The sequence below is a fragment of the Giraffa tippelskirchi genome, chromosome 3 (genome assembly GCF_054371585.1).
Source record: "Giraffa tippelskirchi isolate mGirTip1 chromosome 3, T2T-mGirTip1v1.2.pri, whole genome shotgun sequence".
Classification (NCBI taxonomy): Eukaryota; Metazoa; Chordata; class Mammalia; order Artiodactyla; family Giraffidae; genus Giraffa; species Giraffa tippelskirchi.
The window spans coordinates 55,052,556-55,077,132 of NC_137277.1; the positions used below are offsets into that span (position 1 = coordinate 55,052,556).

At 41.4% G+C, this 24,577-nt stretch overlaps 1 long non-coding RNA gene across 1 annotated transcript; it reads right to left on the reverse strand.

The window, feature by feature from the left end:
• Positions 1 to 12,663: 12,663 nt before the first annotated feature.
• On the reverse strand, positions 12,664 to 24,517 carry LOC145542888 (uncharacterized). The gene is made up of 4 exons (XR_014080211.1): positions 24,216 to 24,517; positions 19,819 to 20,100; positions 19,223 to 19,465; positions 12,664 to 13,244 (listed from the first exon to the last, which is right to left on the reverse strand). It is a non-coding gene; the product is annotated as an uncharacterized LOC145542888 (long non-coding RNA).
• Between the last annotated feature and the right edge of the window lie 60 nt (positions 24,518 to 24,577).

Here is a 24,577-nt window from a genome sequence, read left to right on the forward strand (position 1 = left end):
TCCATTTTGAGTTTATTTTTGTGTATGGTGTTAGGAAGTGTTCTAGTTTCATTCTTTTACAAGTGGTTGACCAGTTTTCCCAGCACCACTTGTTAAAGAGATTGTCTTTTCTCCATTGTATATTCTTGCCTCCTTTGTCGAAGATAAGGTGTCCATATGTGCGTGGGTTTATCTCTGGGCTTTCTATTTTGTTCCATTGATCTATATTTCTATCTTTGTGCCAGTACCATACTGTCTTGATGACTGTGGCTTTGTAGTAGAGCCTGAAGTCAGGCAGGTTGATTCCTCCAGTTCCATTCTTCTTCCTCAAGATTGCTTTGGCTATTCGAGGTTTCTTATATTTCCATACAAATTGTGAGATGATTTGTTCTAGTTCTGTGAAAAATACCATTGGTAGCTTGATAGGGATTGCATTGAATCTATAGATTGCTTTGGGTAGTATACTCATTTTCACTATATTAATTCTTCCAATCCATGAACATGGTATATTTCTCCATCTGTTTGTGTCCTCTTTGATTTCTTTCATCAGTGTTTTATAGTTTTCTATATATAGGTCTTTTGTTTCTTTAGGTAGATATATTCCTAAGTATTTTATTCTTTTTGTTGCAATGGTGAATGGTATTGTTTCCTTAATTTCTCTTTCTGTTTTCTCATTCTTGGAGTATAGGAATGCAAGGGATTTCTGTGTGTTAATTTTATATCCTGCAACTTTACTATATTCATTGATTAACTCTAGTAATTTTCTAGTAGAGTCTTTAGGGTTTTCTATGTAGAGGATCATGTCATCTGCAAACAGTGAGAGTTTTACTTCTTCTTTTCCTATCTGTATTCCTTTTATTTCTTTTTCAGCTCTGATTGCTGTGGCCAAAACTTCCAAAACTATGTTGAATAGTAGTGGTGAAAGTGGGCATCCTTGTCTTGTTCCTGACTTTAGGGGAAATGCTTTCAATTTTTCACCATTGAGGATAATGTTTGCTGTGGGTTTGTCATATATAGCTTTTATTATGTTGAGATATGTTCCTTCTATTCCTGCTTTCTGGAGGGTTTTTATCATAAATGGATGCTGAATTTTGTCAAAGGCTTTTTCTGCATCTATTGAGATAACCATATGGTTTTTTTCTTTCAATTTGTTAATGTGGTGTATTACATTGATTGATTTGCGGATGTTAAAAAAACCTTGCATTCCTGGGATAAAGCCCACTTGGTCATGATGTATGATCTTTTTAATATGATGTTGGATTCTGTTTGCTAGAATTTTATTAAGGATTTTTGCATCTATGTTCATCAGTGATATTGGCCTGTAGTTTTCCTTTTTTGTGACATCTTTGTCTGGTTTTGGAATTAGGGTGATGGTGGCCTCATAGAATGAGTTTGGAAGTTTACCATCTTCTGCAATTTTCTGGAAGAGTTTGAGTAGGATAGGTGTTAGCTCTTCTCTAAATTTTTGGTAGAATTCCGCTGTGAAGCCGTCTGGTCCTGGGCTTTTGTTTGCTGGAAGATTTCTGATTACAGTTTCGATTTCCGAGCTTGTGATGGGTCTGTTAAGATCTTCTATTTCTTCCTGGTTCAGTTTTGGAAAGTTATACTTTTCTAAGAATTTGTCCATTTCTTCCAAGTTGTCCATTTTATTGGCATATAGCTGTTGGTAGTAGTCTCTCATGATCCTTTGTATTTCTGTGGAGTCTGTTGTGATCTCTCCATTTTCATTTCTAATTTTGTTGATCTGATTCTTCTCCCGTTGTTTCTTGATGAGTCTGGCTAATGGCTTGTCACTTTTGTTTATCTTCTCGAAAAACCAGCTTTTAGTTTTGTTGATTTTTGCTATGGTCTCTTTTGTTTCTTTTGCATTTATTTCTTCCCTAATTTTTAAGATTTCTTTCCTTCTACTGACCCTGGGGTTTTTCATTTCTTCCTTCTCTAGTTGCTTTAGGTGTAGAGTTAGTTGATTTATTTGATTTTTTTCTTGTTTCTTGAGGTACGCCTGTATTGCTATGAACCTTCCCCTTAGTATTGCTTTTACAGTGTCCCATAGGTTTTGGGTTGTTGTGTTTCCATTTTCATTCGTTTCTATGCATAATTTGATTTCTTTTTTGATTTCTTCTGTGATTTGTTGGTTATTCAGAAGCGTGTTGTTTAGCCTCCATATGTTGGAATTTTGAATAGTTTTTTTCCTGTAATTGAGGTCTAATCTTACTGCATTGTGGTCAGAGAAGATGGCTGGGATGATTTCAATTTTTTTGAATTTACCAAGGCTAGATTTATGGCCCAGGATGTGATCTATCCTGGAGAAAGTTCCATGTGCACTTGAGAAAAAGGTAAAATTGATTGTTTGGGGGTGGAAAGTCCTGTAAATATCAATTAAATCTAATTTGTCTATTGTATCATTTAAAGTTTGTGTTTCCTTGTTAATTTTCTGTTTAGTTGATCTATCCATATGCGTGAGTGGAGTATTAAAGTCTCCCACTATTATTGTGTTATTGTTAATTTCCCCTTTCATACTTGTTAGTATTTGCCTTATATATTGTGGTGCTCCTATGTTGGGTGCATATATATTTATGATTGTTACGTCTTCTTCTTGGATTGATCCTTTGATCTTTATGTAGTGTCCTTCTTTGTCCCTTTTCACATCCTTTATTTTAAAGTCTATTTTATCTGAAATGAGTATTCCGACTCCTGCTTTCTTTTGGTCTCCGTTTGCATGAAATATGTTTTTCCATCCCTTCACTTTCAGCCTGTGTGTGTCCCTAGTTTTGAGGTGGGTCTCTTGTAGACAGCATATATAGGGGTCTTGTTTTTGTATCCATTCAGCAAGCTTTGTCTTTTGGTTGGGGCATTCAACCCATTTACATTTAAGGTAATTATTGATAAGTATGATCCCGTTGCCATTTACTTTGTTGTTTTGAGTTCGTGTTGAAACATCCTTTCTGTGTTTCCTGTTTAGAGAAGATCCTTTAGCATTTGCTGGAGAGCTGGTTTGGTGGTGCTGAATTCCCTCAGCTCTTGCTTGTCTGTAAAGCTTTTGAATTCTCCTTCATATCTGAATGAGATCCTTGCTGGGTACAGTAATCTGGGTTGTAGATTATTCTCTTTCATTACTTTAAGTATGTCCTGCCATTCCCTTCTAGCCTGAAGGGTTTCTATTGAAAGATCAGCTGTTATCCTTATGGGGATCCCCTTGTGTGTTATTTGTTGTTTTTCCCTTGCTGCTTTTAATATTTGTTCTTTGTGTTTGATCTTTGTTAATTTGATTAATATGTGTCTTGGGGTGTTTCACCTTGGGTTTATCCTGTTTGGAACTCTCTGGGTTTCTTGGACTTCGGTGACTATTTCTTTCCTCATTTCAGGGAAATTTTCAACTATTATCTCCTCGAGTATTTTTTCATGGCCTTTCCTTTTATCTTCTTCTTCTGGGACTCCTATGATTCGAATGTTGGGGCGTTTCATATTGTCCCAGAGGTCCCTGAGGTTTTCCTCATTTCTTTTGATTCTTTTTTCTTTTTTCCTCTCTGCTTCGTTTATTTCCATCATTCTATCTTCTACCTCACTTATCCTATCTTCTGCCTCCGTTATTCTACTGTTGGTTCCCTCCAGAGTGTCTTTTATCTCCTTTATTTCATTATTCATTCTATATTGACTCCTTTTTATTTCTTCTAAGTCCTTGATAAACATTTCTTGCATCTTCTCAATCCTTGTCTCCAGGCTATTTATCTGTAACTCCATTTTGCTTTCAAGATTTTGGATCATTTTTATTATCATTATGCTAAATTCTTTTTCAGATAGATTCCCTATCTCCTCCTCTTTTGTTTGGTTTGGTGGGCATTTCTCATTTTCCTTTACTTGCTGAGTATTTCTCTGCCTTTTCATCTTGTTTAGATTGCTGTGTTAGGCGTGGCCCTTCTGTATTCTGGTAGTATGAAGTTCCTCTTTATTGTGGAGGTTCCTCACTGTGGTTGGGGTTGGACAGGTGGCTTGTCAAGGCTTCCTGGTTGGGGGAGCTTGTGTCGGTGTTCTGGTGGGTGGAGCTGGATTTCTGCTCTCTAGAGTGCAATGGAGTGACCAGTATTAATTTTTGAGATGTCTATGGATTTGGTGTGCCTCTGGGCAGCCTGTATATTGATGCTCAGGGCTATGTTCCTGCGTTGCTGGAGAATTTGCGTGGTATGTCTTGCTCTGGAACTTATTGGCTCTTGGGTGGAGCTTGGTTTCAGTGTATATGTGGAGGCTATTGGATGGTCTCTTATTAATTAATGTTTCCCCTGGCTTTCAGTCTTATTCTTGCAGTAGCCTCAAGACTTCTCCTTCCATACAGCATCAATAATAAAACTTTTAGGTTAATGGTGAAAAGATTCTCCACAGTGAGGGATACCCAGAAAGGTTCACTGAGTTACATGGAGAGATGAGGTGGGGGGGGGGGCGTTGAGGTGACCAGGAGGGGAAGAGGGGAGTTCAAATGTGGAGAGAGCAATCTAGCCAGTAAGCACTTCCCTCTGTGCTTTCCACAGTTTGGAACCCTCAGAGTGGTTCACAGAGATACATAGAGAGGGGGGAGGACGGTAATAGAGGTGAGCATGAGTAGAAAGGGAGGAATCAAGAGGGGAAAGAGAGATCTTGGCAGTATCCTGTTCCTGAAGTGTTCTCCGGTACCCAGATCACCCTCAGAGATTCACAGAATTGGGTTGAGAAGAGAAGGAGGAGGGTGGGAGATAGAGGTTCCCTGGGGGAGAAGAAAGAGCATCAATAGGGGGAGAGAGTAATCAGGCCAGTGATCACACTCCTGAGTAAAAATGGGTCCTAAAGATTGGGTTCTTAAATGTACAAAATTGATATCAAATATGTAAAACAAAGATTAAAAATCTAGAGTAGAGGTTAGACTCTTATAAAACTTACAATATAAAAAAAAAGAAGAAAACAAACAGTGTAAAAAGAAAAAAAAACAGTAAAACAGTAAAAAAAGAAACATTAAAAAAAAGTAAAACAGGAAAAAAACAGTAAAAAAAGAAAACACAAAAGGTATAAGATATATGTATGTAGTTTGCTTCAAAAATAGTTTTTTTTTTTTGCAAGTTAATAGTGGGTTATGAAAATGAAAGTTAAAGGTGTAATAGAGGACTTGAAAAAGGAAAGAAGAGAAAAAAAATTTTTTTAATTAAAAAAAATTAAAAAAAAATAATAATAGTAAAAAAATATATATCCCGGACTTTCTCTGCAGCTGTTGTGAGCAGTGTGGGGTCTGCTCAGTTTCAGATAGATCCTTATTCCTGCTTATACTTTTCAAGATCTATAGGTCCTTTTCAATGCAGTCGGTATTAACTACAGGGATTTTAATCTGTTGGCCTGTCCCTTCCAAAGCGCTTCCCTCTGTTTATTTGGCTTCTGTTTGGAGATCTCTTCAGTATCTAATTTCCGCCCTGCAACAAAGCGGTGGAGGTGATCTCTTTAGGTTCGCTTGTTCAATCGTGCTGTGGGGAGGAAGGAACACTGCAAATCTGGCGTGTGTGTGGTGATCTCGCAGTGTCTCGGCCGCACTGGGTTCGCCCCCGCTCAGGGCATGTGTGCTTTCCCCGTCTACCCTGCTCAGGCTTCAGGTTACTCCGCCGGGGAGTGGGCAGGGGAGTGGGCCCTGAGATGCGTGCACTTCCCAGGTCTAAGCCGCTCAGGTTCAGGCTCCCGGTTACTCCACAAAGGCGCAGACTCGGTTTCACCCGCGGCTTGTGCCGTTCCCGGTCGGAGCTGCTCAGGCGGCCAGGAGTTTGGCGAGCGCGCTCCCCCCTGTTGGAGCGGTGCGGCTTATCACCTCCCTGGTCACCGCCTCAGTTTATGGGCGCGCCCGGCTCCGGTGTGCTTTGTGTCGGTTCTGGGGAGCTGGTCTCTGGCTGCGACCCTCCCGGCGGCTGTCGACCCTCCGGGATCTCGGGCAGTCTTTGCTTAGAAACTGGGAGGGAGCCTGTTTGCAGTTTGGTAGGGGGTGCCCTCTCTGGGGCCGAGTTTGCCCCTTTCCGGCTCTGGCTGGCCCTGCCTGCCTGCTGTGTCCGGCGGGGTGTGGGGCAGTCCGCAGCCGGCTAGCTTTCCTCTGGTATCGCTCAGTCCTTTGTTCTGTGAGCGGGCCGGCAGTGCCTTAGAGTTGGGCTTTTCGCGGGATAGTTCTCTCTCTCTGGCTGTCCCACAGTTTAGGTTACTATCTCACGTTAGCTCCCTCAGATTGCCCTCGGGGCACTCGGGCCCGGTCCTTACCCTAGGCAGTGCCGCCCGCTCCTCTCCGTTCAGCCCCCACTTGTTGGTGGCGGATGATGCGAGCGTCTGGGGTTCTTTGCTGGGAGTTGCTTTAGGCACGTAATCTGTGGATTTTATTTATTTTTTCCTCCCAGTTACGTTGCCCTCCGAGATAAGAAATCTTCCCCCACACCCGCCGGTGAGAGGGTTTCCTGGTACTTGGAAATTCCTCCTCTTTTACGACTCCCTCCCCGGGACGGGTCTCCGTCCCTAACTCTTTTGTCTCTCTTTTTATCTTTTATAATTTCTCCTACCTCTTTTGAAGATAATGCGCTGTCTTTGTGGAAGCCTGACGTCCTCTGCCAGCCTTAAGAAGTAGTTTTGTGAAGTTTGGTCAGCGTTCAGATGTTCTTTCGATAAATTTGTGGAGGAGAGAGTGGTCTCCCCGTCCTATTCCTCCGCCATCTTAGCCCCGCCTCCCCTTCTTTTTAATTTATTTTGACTTGTTAGAAACAGCTTGTGTCATATCTCATATCATGGTTGTCATTTTTAGATTTTCTTTAATTTCCTCCTTCAGGTAGGAGGAAGTCAGTCACTTAATTCTCATCAATGCTGTTTTTTTGAATAGAAGGCTTGGCAATGTCTATGATGAAATACAGAAGTACAGATTTGGTTCAAATTTCACAAACTTTTATGCTAGTGTCCATTATTTGTTTTCATACCTTATCAAGACTCTACATTGTATTTAATGGCACTGAGTAGCTTTAGCTGCATGCAACAAATTCTGGTAAATTCTCTTTTCTTTTTTATTCTATTAAAAATATTTTCTAATTTTCCTTGTTATGGTTTCTTAGATACGCCCATTATTTAAAAGTGGACATTTAATTTCCAAATACATGGGATTTTATTTAAAGTATCTTTAATATTAATTCCTCATGTTGATACTAACTTCTCATTTAAATGCTTTCTTTTCTGCAATCACCTTCTGGGGTTTTTTTTTTAGTCTAACTTCACTGAGGCTTTTGACAGTTAAGTCGAAGCTCTTTCTTGGTAAATGCCATAGTGGACTTGAAAATATGTGGGTTATTTTCAAATATCTTTTAATATAGATTTCTAACATAATTCCACAGTGCTAACAGACTCTGTATGATTTCAATACCTTTAGGCCATGACATTTTTGCCCTTTTTTGTGTGTCCCTGGATATGTTCTAGTGTCTCCTAGTTTACAGTCTATGGAAACTTGAATGGAATTTGTATCCTGCTATTGTGTGAAAATTTTCACTGTTTTACATCCTTCCTCTCTGCAAATGTTTTGCCACAAGCATGCCATACCTGTATAATTTTGTAGTATGTTTTTTGGTTTGTTTGTTTTTTATGTATAACCCATTCTTTTTATTGTGGTAAAATATACTTTACATAAAAGTTACAATCGTAACCATTTTAAAGTGTCAACAAAGGTCCGTCTAGTCAAGGCTATGGTTTTTCCAGTAGTCATGTATGGATGTGAGAGTTGGACGGTGAAGAAAGCTGAGCGCCAAAGAATTGATGCTTTTGAACTGTGGTGTTGGAGAAGACTCTTGAGAGTCCCTTGGACTGCAAGGAGATCCAACCAGTCCATCCTAAAGGAGATCAGTCCTGGGTGTTCATTGGAAGGACTGATGTTGAAGCTTAAACTCTAATACTTAGGCCACCTCATGTGAAGAGTTGAGTCATTGGAAAAGACCCCGATGCTGGGAAGGATTGGGGGCAGGAGGAGAAGGGGATGACAGAGGATAAGATGGCTAGATGGCATCACCGACTCAATGGACATGGGTTTGGGTAGACTCCGGGAGTTGGTAATGGACAGGGAGGCCTGGCGTGCTGAGATTCATGGGGTTGCAAAGAGTCGGACACGACTGAGTGACTGAACTGAACTGAACTGAACAGTTCAGATATTAAATATATTAAGAAGGCTGTGCAGCCATTGCCATCATCCATTTTCACAATTCTTTTCATCTAGTAAAACTGAAGCCAACTGAATCTGACTCTGTGCTCATTAAATAATAATTCCCCTGTTCCTAGTCCCTGGCAAACACCATTTTACTTTCTGTCTCTATGATTCTGACTACTCTTAAGTACTTTATACAAGGGGAATTATACAGAATTGGTCTTTTTGTGACTGGTTTATTTCACTTAGCATAATATCCTCAAGGTTCATTCCTGTTGTAGCATATATCAGAATTTCTTTCCTTTCCTTACCCTTAAGGTGTTAAGTAATTTTTCTGATCCTGAAAATAATATATAAAACTCAGAGTTCTTGGTCTTATTTGCCATCTGCCTTCCACATACTCCAGAAGAGTAGTAGTTTCTTTGTGTCTTCCTTAAGGAGGGCACAGAAGCTCCATTTAGGAACTTGACCTGGTGCCTGTCTGTTTGGGTCAAGGTAATTACTAGTGGTGCGATGCTCCCACAGTTCGAAATGTTTGACCTTTGACTTGACTTTAAGTTTGAAGTCAGTATCATACACCATCCTCACTGTATGCTCAGTACCTCCGTGAAGACAGTACAGAGTTCAGTAGAAGATGCCAGACTCCTTCCAAGGTCTAAACAAAAAGGATTTCAGCTATAATTATTTGCTGTATCCTTGCTACTTTGAATTCTCTTTTGCAACTTGCTGTTTGGCCAGCTGTAGTATGCTTTAAAGGGATATGGTATCAGTAGGAATGTTACTTGGAACAGAGGTAGGGGGAGAGGACCCTGCCTCTGACAGCCCAGCTAGAAAGGAAGCCACCAATAAACGTCCACCTCTCGGCCTCAGGCCTGACTCTTGTTGGCCAAGTCACCCCCTTTCCTCTCTGATCCTACACTGAGAAGAGGCCAAACCACTGGGGTGACTAACTCAACTCAGTTTGCCCGAGACCTCTCTAGTGTCAGCAACAAGAGCCCTGTGACCTGCCTAGCCTGGTGAGCTAGGATGGCTAATGAGCTTTCATAAATCCAAGTCACGGCAAATGCCCATGGGGCCCTGCATGCAAGGGCTCAGGTATTCCTGTGGGCAGGGGTCCTCCAAGACTCATTGGCTACATTCCCACAATCTGATGCAGCAGGTTTCACTGCCTGCGAGTGCATTTTTCTTCCACATTCACCAGGATTTTCCATCACTCAGAGTCAGATCCAGTAAGCTCAGCTTACTAATAACGGTGGCTGTGGCCAGTGATTGGTAGAAACTGCTTTGGCTTTTTCTACCTGAAATGTCCTCATGCTCTGGGCAGTGGTCCCCATCTCTGGGGAGACACTATAATCCCCTAGGGGACTGGACTTCTGAATTGTTCAAAACTCCAAGGTCATTCTGGTGCGCAGCTAGGGTTAAAGACCCACAGCACTAGGACACAGAACACCAGGCACTCTATTTCCCCTTTATCCAAAACAGTTTGTTTTTCAGGAAAACTCAGCTCTGCTCAGGGTCTCCAGCTCACCTTTCTGCAGCTGTGAACCGGCCTCCACTAAGGCCTAAGTCCTGGTTAAAGCAATTTTCTTAAACCAAAAAGATCAGCCCTACATTTTCTTTCTTTTTTTAAATTAATTTACTTTTGGCTGCATTGCTGTATGCAGGATTTCCCTAGCTGTGCAAAGTGGGGGCTACTCTAGATGCGGTGCACAGGTTTCTCATTATGGTGGCTTCTCTTATTGCGGCTTGTGAAATACAACTAATTTTTAAAAGTAGTCTAAGGCAGACTACTGGGGATGATAAACCCCTGGCTTCCAAAATGGCCATCGTGTTTGTTTGTTCTTAAGCAATTATTTGATGTTTTGAATTCTTAAAACCATTACTTCCTCTGAGAGTCCAATTAAGAGAATGTGCTAATGTGGTAGGTATATACAAGCTGTCTAGTTTTAGATAATCAAAGCAAATTGCACATTCTCTTGAAAGTGCCCCTAAGCCTGCTACAATTCCTTTAGCTGGCTTTCCCTCTCAGTTCAGTTCAATCAGTCATGTCTGACTCGTTGTGATCCCATGGACTGCAGCACGCCAGACCTCCCTGTCCATCACCAACTCCCAGAGCTTGCTCAAACTCATGTCCATCGAGTTGGGTGATGCCATCCAACCATCTCAGCCTATGTTGTCCCCTTCTCCACCTGCCTTCAGTCTTCCCAGGATCAGGGTCTTTTCAAATGAGTCAGTTCTTCGCATCAGGTGGCCAAAGTATTGGAGTTTCAGCTTCAACATCAGTCCTTCCAATGAATATTCAGGAATGATTTCCTTTAGGACGGACTGGTTGGATCTCCTTGCAGTCCAAGGGATTCTCAAGGGTCTTCTCCAACACCACAGTTCAAAAGCATCAATTCTTCAGTGCTTAGCTTTCTTTATAGTCCACCTCTCACATCCATATATGACTACTGGAAAAACCATAGCTTTGACTAGATGGACCTTTGTTGGCAAAGTAATGTCTCTGCTTTTTAATATACTGTCTAGGTTGGTCATCGCTTTTCTTCCAAGAAGCAAGTGTCTTTTAATTTCATGGCTGCAGTCACCATCTGAAGTTATTTTGGAGCCCAGGAAAATAAAATCTGTCACTGTTTCCATTGTTTCCTCATCTATTTGCCATGAAGTTATGGGACCAGATGTCATGATCTTCCTTCTTTGAATGTTGAGTTCTAAGCCAGCTTTTTCACTCTCCTCTTTCACTTTCATCAAGAAGCTCTTTAGTTCCTCTTCACTTTCTGCAATAAGGGTAGTGTCATCTGCATATCTGAGGTTATTGATATTTCTCCAGGCAATCTTGATTCCAGCTTGTGCTTCATCCAACCTGGAATTTCACATGATGTACTCTGCATATAAGTTAAATAAGGAGGGTGACAATATACAGCCTTGATGTACTCCTCTAGCATTTGCTTAATCCAGCACCATTTTGACTCTTAATTAATCAAAATAGGCCATTAATGGTATCACAGAATAGTTTTGAAATATGAGAGAAGAGGGTAAGACATAACATTTGAAAGAATGACATAGCCTTAGGACACAACATAAACTGATTAGAATCAAATGGGTCCAAGATGGCAGACTAATCAACTTGACTAGACCTTGATCTTCAATATATGCTCAGTGTAACACAGCATCAAGCTAAATGACACACCCACAGGTACTATGACAGTTCCAAGGCTGACCCTCAAAGATCAAAAAATGGGTGGTGGCCCAATTCCTGGTAATCTCTGCCCTTTTCCCCAAAATAGTTGGAATAATTTTTCCACTCATTAGCCTATGAAATTACTCAGCACATAAAAACTAACCACACCACATTTCGAGGCCACTCTTGTGTTCTGATATGGCCCACATTGTTTGGAGTGTGTTTCTCGCTAAATAAATCCACTTATTACCTATCACTTTGTCTCTCACTGAATTCTTTCTGTGATGAGATATCAAGAACCTGAGCTTTGGACTACCCAGGTGGTACAGTGGATGGGAATCTGCCTGCCAATGCAGAGGACATGAGTCCAGTCCCCGGTCTGGGATGATTCTACTTGCCACATGAGCAACTAAAGCTCATGAGCCACAATTACTGAAGTCCAGCTCACAGGATGCCCCTACTGTGAGCTGCCACTACTGAAGCCTGTGTGCCTACAGCCTGTACTCCAGTGACAAGAGAATCCACTGCCAGAGAAGCCTGCACACGGCAACAAGAGTAGCCCCTGTTCAATGCAACTAGAGAATGCTCGCATGCAGCAATGGATACCCTGCACAATCAAAACAAAAAAAGAACCTGAGTTTCATTAGGTCTTGAAACCAGGTGTATGGTCTCAACTGGAAAACTATGGCTTTTGGCCAGGTTCAAGTCCCAGCCACAGGGGTAAGAGTCCCAAACTGGGTTTTGGCTAGGTTTGAGTCCCGGCACATGGGTTTAAGTCCCAATCTGAGGTGAACGGTTTCCATTTCACTGCCTTAAAAATCTTCTGGAAACCACTGATCTTTTTACTGTCTCCATATATTTTGCCTTAGCCAGAATGTCATACCAGGGACATATCCAGAATGTCCCTGGTAGCTCAGCTGGTAAAGAATCTGCCTGCAATGCAGGAGACCCTGGTTCAATTCCTGGGGCAGGAAGATCTGTTGGAGAAGGGATAGGCTACCCACTCCAATATTCTTGGACTTCCCTGGTGGCTCAGCTGGTAACAAATACACCTGCAATGTGGGAGACCTGGGTTTGGTCCCTGGCTTGGGAAGATCCCGTGGAGAAGGGAATGGCTAATGACTCCAGTATTCTGGCCTGGAGAATTCCATGGACTGTATAGTCCATGGGGTCACAAAGAGTCAGACATGACTGAGTGACTTTCACTTTCAGAATGTCATATAGTTGGAATCATATAGTATTTAGCCTTTTCAGATTGACTTCTTTCACTTAATAATGTACATTTAAGTTTCCTCCATGTCTTGACTTGACAGCTCATTTCTTTTTAGTACTGAATAATATTCCATAGTCTGGATGCACCAAAATTTATTTACCCATTTACCTACTGAAGGACATCTTGACTGTTTCCAAGTTGTGGCAATTATAAATAAAGTTTCCATAAATATCTGCGTACAGGTTTTTGTGTGGACACCAATATTCAACTCCTTTGGGCAAATACCAATGAGCGTGATTGCTGAATTGTGTGTTGAGTATGTCTCTTCTGTAAGAGACTGTCAAACTTATTTCTAAAATAGCTGTTCCGTTTTTGTATTCCCATCAGCAATGACTGGGAGTTCCTGAGGGTGTTGTCAAAGTTTTAGATTTTGGCCTTTCTGATTGATGTAAACTAGTATCTCGTTGCTTTAATTTGCATTTTCTTGATAACATATCATGTGCAGCATCTTTTCATATACTTATTTGCCATCTATATATCTTCTTTGATAAAGTTCTTGTTCAGGTCTTTGGTCCACTTTTTTATTTGGGTTGTTTGTTTTCTTATTGTTGAGTTTCATGAGTTCTTTGTATATTTTGAAAAACAGTCTTTCATCAGGTACATGTTTTACCAGTATTTTCTCACATCCTGTGGCTCGTCTTCTTATTCTCTTGATCCTAATCCATTTTTAGGGTTAGAAGATAAAGGGGGAAAAAAATAGGAGACAAGAGTGGTGTTGGATTATCGAAATGGTGGACCAGGACAAAGTTTACAGCCCCAGTAGAAAACAGCATCAAAAACATCAGAAACAAAATGTTCTGAAAGAATCTGATATCAAAAAAGACATAAGAAATGTCCACCTCTGGCTCCCTCCCGCCTCCTCGCAGTCACTCAGCAGTGTCTGACTCTCTGCAGCCCCACTGGCTGTAACCCACCAGGCTCCTCTGTCCATGGACTCTCCCAGGCAAGAACACTGGAGAGGGGTGCCATTTCCTGCTGCAGGGGATTGAACCCACATCCCATGTGTCTCCTGCATTGGCAAGCAAATTCGTTACTGCCAGCGCCACCTGGGACAGCAAGGTAAAGGCTTCAGAAGAGAGGACGGGTACACCCTGAACTCAGGTCACCGGAAACAATACTAGCTAAAGAGGAGAAGGGGCTTAAAAAGATGAACAGAGCCTCAGTAACCTATGGGACAATATCAGGCAAGCTGACATGCATTTAACTGGAGAGAGGAAATGAGGCCAAAACCTGGAGAAACAGAACCTGAAAACACTGCCCAAATTTGGAAAAGAGAACAAGTTACAAATCCAAGAAGCCGAGTGAGAGAGCCAGTTCTCAGGCAGGTTGATGAGGAGTCCAGGGCCCTTGAGGAGAAAAGGGATAAACTTTTTTTTTCTACATTCCTTGTCTTAGTTACATTAAGACTTTTTTTTTAAAGCCCTTAGTTGTTAGTTGCAACAATCTATTTCTTCTAAGACAAACTTTCTTTAAGTCCAGAGCTAATGATTATACAACAAAACAATTCATCTTGCTCAAGGGCATGTTTTTCCTTATATTCTGTACTAATGATTATAAAACAACAATTTCATCTTGTTCTAGGACATATTTCTCCTTCTTAACAAGAACCTTCTGACTAATCCTGTTTTCTTAAAATGCATGTTGTGGGAGTGGGTCTGGCAAGACCTTACTATTGTCAGTAACCAACTGAAAAAAGTATATCAGGTCTTAATAAGACTAGTGAGTGGGGCACTCTCTGCCCATTTCTGATGTCTATGGCAGAAGCTTTCTCTCTTTTTCACTGTAATAAAACTTTTTCCAAACGAAGTTCTGAGTGCCTGAAGCTGCATCTCTGGTCCCGAAGCTAAAGTCTCTACTTCAGAGATCACGAATCTGACACCATTCACCAGAAGCTATCACTAGCAAACCCCAAGCAAGATATTTTTTAAAAAAGACACTTAGGCACATCATAGTTAAAATGCTGAAAATCACAGTTAAAGAGATAATCTCAAAACTCACCAGAAGAAGTAAAAACATTCAACAAACTGTGGAAAATTCTTAAAGAGGTTGGAATACCAGACCACCTTACCTGCCTCCTGCATACGCAGGTCAAAAAGCAACAGTTAGAACTGGACATGGAACAACAGAATGGTTCAAAATTGGGAAAGTAGTACACCAAGGTTGTATATTGTCGCCCTGCTTATTTAACTTATATGCAGAGTACATCATGTGAAATGCTGGGCTGGATGAATTATAAGCTGGAATCAAGATTGCTGGGAGAAATATTAATAACCTCAGATATACAGATGACACTATCCTATTGGCAGAAAATGAAGAGGAACTAAAGAACTTCTTGATGAAGGTGAAAGAGGACAGTGAAAAACCTGGCTTAAAATTCAACACTCAAAAAACTAAGATCATGGCATCCAGTCCCATCACTTCATGACAAATAGATGAGGAAAAAATGAAAACAGTGACAGACTTAATTTGAGGGAGCCCCCAAATCACTGTGGATAGTGACTGCAGCCATGAAAGACGCTTGCTCCTTGGAAGAAAAGCAATGACCAAACTAGACAGCATACTAAAAAGCAGAGAATTCATTTTGACGACAAAAGCCTGTCTAGTGAAAGCTATGGTTTTTCCAGTAGTCATGTACAGATGTGAGAGTTGGATTATGAAGAAGGCTGGGCACTGAAGAATGATGCTTTTGAACTGTGGTGTTGGAGAAGACTCTTGAGAGTCCCTTGGACTGCAAGGAGATCCAATCAGTCCATCCTAAAGGAGATCAGTCCTGAATATTCATTGGAAGGACTGATGCTGAAGATGAAACTCCAATGCTTTGGCCACCAGATGCAAAGAGCCGACTCATTGGAAAAGACCTTGATACTGGAAAAGATTGAGGGCAGGAGGAGAAGGGGGTGACAGAGAATGAGTTGGTTGGATGGCATCACTGACTCAATGGACATGAGCCTAAACAAACTCTGGGAGATAGTGAAGGACAGGGAAACCTGGTGTGCTGCAGTCCATGGGGTCACAAAGAGTCATACATGACTTAGCAACTGAACAACAACAGGGGAGCCCCAGTACAAATGAAAGTTGATGTCTCATCAGAAACAGTAGAGAGAACAGAATGACACCTTTAAAGTGTTGAAAGGAAAGTCACCAACACTTACATATTCTGTGAAATTACCCATTAAAAATGAAGATGAAAAAAGACACTTTCAGATAAATAAAAGATGAAAGAATTGCCAGCAGTTCTGCACTACAGGATATGCGGAAGTAAACTTGCCGTCAGAAGGATGAAGAGTACTGGAAATGGTAAATATATGGAGAATAGATCTATCTTTTATGTATAACTGTATTTTCCTTTGAGAGGTGACTGACTGCTTAAAGTAAATGTAATAATATAATACTGTTAAAAGATTAACTGAGGAATATTAAACTTGTGAAGAGTTCATTGGAGCAAACACTGATTTAAATCAGGCAGTGCCAAACTGAAAGTGGTTAGAGGGCACTCTACCAGCAGGAATGAAGGGAAAGGCTCTTACAGAGCAGACACAGGAGCAAAGCAAGGGGGTCATTTAACTGGTTTTAGCTTGGGCAATTGCATTATTTGGGAAAATCTAGTTAGCTGTTCATGACTGGTTGCTCTCAAGTGTTCTTAACCTTGAGGTATTTACAGAAATTGACTCTGGCTTAGGTTGTGGCTTGCTTACGCTGGCTGCCAAAGCATGGGAGTCACCCTAGTCTAATGATTCCTTCTTTAATGACTTTCACAGTAGTGTGGGGTTATAATCACGATGGTGTGATCACTCACCTAGAGCCAGACATCCTGGAATGTGAAGTCAAGTGGGCCTTAGAAAGCGTCACTACGAACAAAGTTAGTGGAGGTGATGGAATTCCAGTTGAGCTATTTCAAATCCTGAAAGATGATGCTGTGAAAGTGCTGCACTTGATATGCCAGCAAATCTGGAAAACTCAGCAGTGGCCACAGGACTGGAAAAGGTCAGTTTTCATTCCAATCCCAAAGAAAGGCAATGCCAAAGAATGCTCAAACTACCGCACAATTGCACTCATCTCACACGCTAGTAAAGTAATGCTCAAAATTCTCCAAGCCAGGTTTCAGCAATACGTGAACCGTGAACTTCCAGATGTTAAACCTGGTTTTAGAAAAGGCAGAGGAACCAGAGATTAAATTGCCAACATCCGATGGATCATGGAAAAAGCAAAAGAGTTCCAGAAAAACATCTGTTTCTGCTTTATTGACTATGCCAAAGCCTTTGACTGTGTGGATCACAATAAACTGTGGAAAACCCTGAAAGAGATGGGAATACCAGACCACCTGACCTGCCTCTTGAGGAACCTGTATGCAGATCAGGAAGGAACAGTTAGAACTGGACATGGAACAACAGACTGGTTCCAAATAGGAAAAGGAGTACGTCAAGGCTGTATATCGTCACCCTGCTTATTTAACTTACATGCAGAGTACATCATGAGAAACGCTGGGCTGAATGAAGCGCAAGCTGGAATCAAGATTGCCAGGAGAAATATCAATAACCTCAGATATGCAGATGACACCACCCTTAGGGCAGAAAGTGAAGAAGAACTAAAGAGCCTCTTGATGAAAGTGAAAGAGGAGAGTGAAAAAGTTGGCTTAAAGCTCAACGTTCAGAAAACTAAGACCATGGCATCTGGTCCCATCACTTCATGGGAAATAGATGGGGAAACAGTGGAAACAGTGTCAGACTTTATTTTTTTGGGCTCCAAAATCACTGCTGATGGTGATTGCAGCCATGAAATTAAAAGACGCTTATTCCTTGGAAGGAAGGTTATGGCCAACTTTGATAGCATATTTAAAAGCAGAGACATTACTTTGCCAACAAAGGTCCATCTAGTCAAGGCTATGGTTTTTCCAGTAGTCATGTATGGATGTGAGAGTTGGATGGTGAAGAAAGCTGAGCGCCGAAGAATTGATGCTTTTGTACTGTGGTGTTGGAGAAGACTCTTGAGAGTCCCTTGGACTGCAAGGAGATCCAACCAGTCCATCCTAAAGGAGATCAGTCCTGGGTGTTTATTGAAAGGACTGATGTTGAAGCTGAAACTCCAATACTTTGGCCACCTCATGCGAAGAGTTGACTCATTGGAAAAGACCCTGATGCTGGGAAGGATTGGGGGCAGGAGGAGAAGGGGATGACAGAGGATGAGATGGTTGGATGGCATCACCGACTCGATGGACATGAGTTTGGGTAAACTCCGGGAGTTGGTGATGGACAGGGAGGCCTGGCATGCTGCAATTCATGGGGTCACAAAGAGTCAGACACGACTGAGCGACTGAACTGAACTCAACTATTAGGTATATATATATGTAAAATGCATGTGTACTCGGTTGATAAGTCATGTGAGGCATGACATGACAACAATAGCAAAAGAAGTGGTAAGTAAAATTTTAATGTAATAAGACTGTCACATTTTATATATTTATTCATTTTAATATATTCATTATAAATAGACTGTGATAAATTAAGGATGCATATTAAAATCCTTAGAATAACCATGAGAAATATAATAAAAAGAAGGGATAGTTAGGGAGTTTGGGATGGACGTGTCCACACTGTTATATTTAAAATGGATAACCAACAAGGACCTACTGTATATAGCACACGGAACTCTCCTCAATGTTATGCAACAACCTAAATGGGAAAATAACTTGAGAAAGGATAGATACATGTGTAAGGGAATCACTCTGCTGTGTGCTGAAACTAACACAACATTGTTAACCAATTTACTTGAATGTAAAACAAGAAGTAAAAAAAAAAGTATAGGCAAAAGGCCAAAAGAGGAAATGAAACTGAAATGTACAGCATCTTTGATTAGTCCAAAACAAGACTAGAAAAGAGGAAAAATAGAAAAAACCCAAAGAAACAGCCAAATACAAGTACATTTGGTGCAAGTATTTTGGTACATTTCAAATCAATAAGCATGTTAAATTCAAATGGACTTAACACTCTAATTAAAAGGCTGAGATTGTCAGACTTGATGTAAAAGGAAGACCCAACTATGTTCAATCTACAAGACATACGTTAAATATAAAGACACAGAGAAACAGAAATTAACAAGTTAGAAATCTATACTACGCAGGTAGTAAGATACAAAAACTATTTGACTATACTGACATTGGACAAAGTGGAATTTTTTGTTTTGTTTTTTATTTTATTTTATTTTTTTGTTTTGTTTTTTAAATGATGTATCATCTATTTATTTATTTGGTTGCACTGGGTCTTAGTTGTGGCATGCAGGATCACTGCTGCATCATGAAGATCTTCTGTTGTGCATGGACGCGCCAGTTGTGGTGTGTGGACTCACTAGTTGTGGTGTGTGGACTCACTAGTTGTGGTGCATGGGCTTAGTTGCTCCACCACATGTGGGATCTAAATTTCCCGACCAGGGATTGAACCCACACCCCCAGCACAGAAGTCCCAACAAAGTAGACTGTAAGAGAAAGATTACTATGAGGCATAAAGCTGGACTTTCAAGGGGTTAACTATGAGGAAACATATAAAATCCTTAATGTGTACATACTCATATTAATTTCCCAGGGTTGCCATTACAAAGTACCACAAACTAGGAGACTTAGAACAAAAATTTATTCACTCACAGTTCTGGACGCTGAACGTCTGAAATCAAGGTATCAGAGGGCCATGCTTCCTGTGGAATCTGTAAGAGAGGCCCCTTTTTTGCCTCTTCCCAGCTTATGATGACTTTCCAGCGATCTTTGGTGTCTCTTGGCTTTCAGCTACAGCAGTTCAGTCTCTGCCTTCAGCGTCATCGGAGTTTGTCTTCACATGGCATTTTCCTACATCATGCCAAATTAGGGCCACTCAGCTGGAGGAAGCAGAAGCTGGAATAAAGATTGCTGGGAGAAATATCAATAACCTCAGATATGCAGATGATACCACCCTTATGACAGAAAGTGAAGAAGAACTAAAAAGCCTCTTGATGAAAGTGAAAGAGGAGAGTGAAAAAGTTGGCTTAAAGCTCAACATTCAGAAAACTAAGACCATGGCATCCAGACCCATCACTTCATGGGAAATAGATGGGGAAACAGTGGAAACAGTGTCAGACTTTATTTTTCTGGTCTCCAAAATCACTGCAGATGGTGATTGCAGCCATGAAATTAAAAGACGCTTACTCCTTGGAAGGAAGGTTATGGCCAACTTTGATAGCATATTTAAAAGCAGAAACATTACTTACCAAGAAAAGTCCATCTAGTCAAGGCTATGGTTTTGCCAGTAGTCATGTATGGATGTGAGAGTTGGACTGTGAAGAAAGCTGAGCGCTGAAGAATTGATGCTTTTGAGCTGTGGTGTTGGAGAAGACTCTTGAGAGTCCCTTGGACTGCAAGGAGATCCAACCAGTCCATCCTAAAGGAGATCAGTCCTGGGTATTCATTGGAAGGACTGACGCTGAAGCTGAAACTCCAATACTTTGGGCCACCTCATGTGAAGAGTTGACTCATTGGTAAAGTCCCTGATGCTGGGAAGGATTGGGGGCAGGAGGAGAAAGGGACGACAGAGGATGAGATGGTTGGATGGCATCACTGAATCGATGGACATGAGTTTGTGTAGACTCCGGGAGTTGGTGATGGACAGGGAGGCCTGGCATGCTGCGATTCATGGGGTCGCAGAGTCGGACACGACTGAGTAACTGAACTGAACTGAACTGAATGACCCCATCTTAATTGATTATATCTGCAAAACCCTATTTCCAAATAAGGTCATACTTATAGACACCAAGGGTTAGGACTTCAACATGTATTTTGTAATGATACAATTCAATGCATAACAGTGACTAATAACAAAGTTTCAGAATACATAGGAGGTGGGGCAAATACAAAGCAAGAAATAAACAGACAAGTTCATTATGACATTGAAGAAATTAACATACTGTCAGTCTCAACATATTTCAAAAGACAAACATCTTAAGTAATAGAGCTGACTAAAATGGAATTAAATTAGAAATTGATAACAAGATATCCAGGAAAGCGCTAGATATTGAGAAATGAAGCCACATCTTTGTAAGTAATTACAAAGAAATTACAATAACAAAGAAGAAATTACAAAGGAAATTAGAAAATATTTTGAATGAAATAACAATGAAAATACATATATCAAAACTGTGGAATATAACTAAAACAATGCATAGAGGGAGATTTATAAACATTTATATTAGAAAAGACAGTTTAACAATAATAATCTGATGTTCCAACTTCATAAACTTGAAAAAGAAGAGCAAACTAAACCGAAAGTAAATAGAAGGAAATAATAGCTATGAGAAGAAATCAATGAAAAAAACAGCAAATAGAAATAATTAAAGCCAAAAGCTGGTTCTTTGAAAAAATTAATAAATTAATAGATGGAGTAGCCAAGAAAAAAGAAAGAAAACACAGATTACTTATATCAGGAATGAAAGAGGGGTTACTGCCACAGATTCTACTGACATTAAAAGAGTTATATGGCAGAAATAAACACCTCTAAAAATTCTGCCTCTATAAAAGAAAACTAGCAAAAATTCTCAGGATAAACTTTTTTAGTTTCAGTTCAGTCGCTCAGTCATGTCCGACTCTTTGCGACCCCATGAATTGCAGCACGCCAGGCCTCTCTGTCCATCACCAACTCCTGGAGTCTACCCAAACCCATGTCCATCGAGTTGGTGATGCCATCCAACCATCTCATCCTCTGTCATCCCCTTCTCCTCCTGCCCCCAATCCTACCCAGCATTAGGGTCTTTTCCAATGAGTCAACCCTTCGCAAAACTTTTTCAGCACAGTATAAATTAGCAAAAAGCTTGCAACAATTCGGAAAAATGCTTACTCAAAGAAAGTGGCTGAATCTTGTTAAGAACAGAAAGTTTTGTGGGGTTTTAACTTGACTTTTTCCCAATATCCCCACCCTAGCTCCATGGTAGTCTAAAAAAGTAATGGTCTGCAAATAACTCCAAGCCCTTAGAAAACACTGGGACTGGTTTTAGGCACTTAAGGAAATTCATATCTAATCATTAGCTGATCACGAAGCTAAACAAGCAGAGTTTAGAGCAACACATGACAAAGAACACAGACTTTACAGAATTAATTAAGAAAAGTCACTAAACAAATAACAACAACAAATGGCCACAGCAACAAATCCTGGGAATGGGGGAATCTGGTGTCCACAGTGCCACACTATGTTATTTTAAATGTCCACGTCCAGTTTTGAGCAAAAAATGGATGACACATACAAAGAAGAAGACATGGCCCATATAAGGAAAAAAACACAGAAAATGTCCCTGAGTAAGCACAGATGTTGCACTTTCAGATAGATTCTTTAAATCAGTTATGCAAAATATGTTCCAAGAACATTAGGAAATCATGTCTAAAGAAATAAAGCATGAGAATGATGTCTCTTTATTGTATCAGTATGGAAACAGAAATTATTATTATTTCTTAAAAAGAACAAGATCGAAATTCTGGTTTTGGAAAGTACAATAACTGCAATGAAAAATTCACTAGAGGGACTCAACATCAGACTTGAGCAGGCAGAAGAAAGAATTCATGAATCTGGACATAGGTTAATTGAGACAATCCAGTCGGTGAAGTGGAAAAGAAAAAGAATAATGAATACAGGCTCAAAGACCTGTGAGACATCAACAAGCTCATCAACGTACACACGACAGAAATTCCTAAAGGAGAGGAGAGAGAAGGAGGGAGGAAAGAATACTGGAAGAAATAACAAAAGAATAAAACAGTTTACTTGAAAATATTTAACACAGTAATTGGGAAGTTGTTTAGTTGCTAAGTCATGCCCAACTCTTCTGTGACCCATGGACTGTAGCTCGCCAGGCTTATCTGTCCATGGAATTTTCCAGGCAGGAATACTCGAGTGGGTTGCCATTTCCTTTTCTAGGGGACCTTCCCAACCTAGGGATCCAACCTGCATCTCCTGCACTGGCAGGCGGGTTCTTTGTGGCTGAGCCACCAGGGAAACCCAGTAATGGAGATACTGAAGTGCAAAAAGATATATGACACAAAAATAGGTAGTGAATGGCAGATATAAACCCTATCTTCTGAGAAATTTAATGTAAATGATCAGATGCTCTAATTAAAAGGCAGAGATTGGCAGGATCACAAAAAGCTTGATCTGACCGTATACAGTCCACCACACTTTAGATTCAAAGACACAAATAGGTTGAAAATAAAAGGACAGAAAAAGAGAAACCACGCAATAGCAACCAATAACAAGATAGACCACATTTGGGTCTCAATAAATTTAAAGGATTGAAATAATACAAAGTATGTTCTCTCTCCATAATGGAATGTATTTAGGTAGGTCTTAGTAAACAGCCACTGCATGGAATTTGATAATAACACATGTCCCTCCTAATGTTATTCACTGACTAATCAGCTTTTCTAAATGTCTCTTCCTGGAAGGAGAGTTCTACAGCATTCTGGCATGAGTCAGGTCACCTCACCCACAAGAGCTAGGTCAGAGGGAATTTCATAATGTTTATTTCCTGGAAAATGTTCCCCATGGGGGACAACATTTTATAGTAGGACACGGTTGGTTTTTGGAATCACAGTCTGGATACCAATAATCATTACCTTAGACAAGTTATTTAGTTTCTCTAAGCCTCAGCTTTCTCATCTGTACCATAAGATATTTATACCTCAAGGATTTAGATGCTAAATAAATAAATCTTAATTTCCTACCCTCTTCAGTCTTCTTTCTTTTTCTAATGCAAATAACATCACAATATGCAAGAGAAGAAATGGGGTAAACAGTCCTGGAGAAATAGTTAAGAGAAGCCTGGAATTAGGATGTTGAATAAAGCAACCTTGAGCTAGTATTTCAGTCCTCTTTTGTATGAAGCACGTGCGTGACCCTCATCTATAAAATGGACATAATGACGTCCCTCCTGTAGTGCTAACAAGGATCATGGGAGATTATAAGGAGATCTATGACTCGCCTAGCACCCAGAGGTACCGATAAATGGTAGTGATCAGAATTAGAATCTGCCTTTCCCCCCTTTTTGCTGCCCACCCTATCCCCAAAGTAAACTCCAGTTCACTCCTTCCAAAGCACTACCTTTCTTTTTGCTCCCCATCTCCTCTCTTGAACACGCTGGTGGGCTGCTGTCTATGGTGTCGCACAGAGTCGGACACGACTGAAGCAACTTAGCATAGCATAGCCCCTACCGTACACACACTTGTCCCGCACCGAAGCTAGAGCAGGCAAGGAAACAAAGCTAAATTAAGCGGAAGAAAATAACTCTAAAGGAACAATTTTGAGAACAATGTCTCAAAATTATATTTGTGTGCGTGCACATGCGCACGTGAAAGTGGGTATGTATGAGACAGCAGATTTTTGTGAGACTGGAGTATCTCCAAACTCCAGGAAACTAGAAGGCGGGGCGGAGCGTGGAGGGGAAAGCGTGTTACATCGCCAGGCGGGGAAAGAAATCGCCAAGTTGAAGCCTCAGTGTGTGACCAGGGTGTCCAGCCTGGGGAGATAGTGTTGCCCAAACGCCAGGCCCAGAACCAGGGCAAAGAAAGGAAGGATGAAATAAATAAAAATTTAAAAAGGCAGTGAGTCGCGGGCCATCCGGGAAGCCCTTACTGTAGGTTTTTTCACAGGTCCGTCCGATAAGCCCGCCTGGCTCGCGGGGGCGGCGGGCGCGGCTGGCGGCCGGCCGGCTCCTGGAGGGCAGGGACCCGCGCAGGCGCGTCCGCCCGGGGACCCCGGAGCGTCCGGGGTCCGGGGTTCACTCCCCGCGGCGCGCCCGCTTCCCCCTCCGCCGCGCGGCCGCGGGAACCGCCCGGGGTCCGGCGCCCCACGCCCACCCCGCGGCAGTCACCAGTGCCCCGAGCGCGGCGGCCGGGACCTCGGGGACCCCCGGGCATCCCCCGCCCCGCGCCCGCGCCCGCGCCCCGCCCCCCCACGTGACTTCCTGGAAGCCCTGGGTCCCGCCCCGCCGCTCG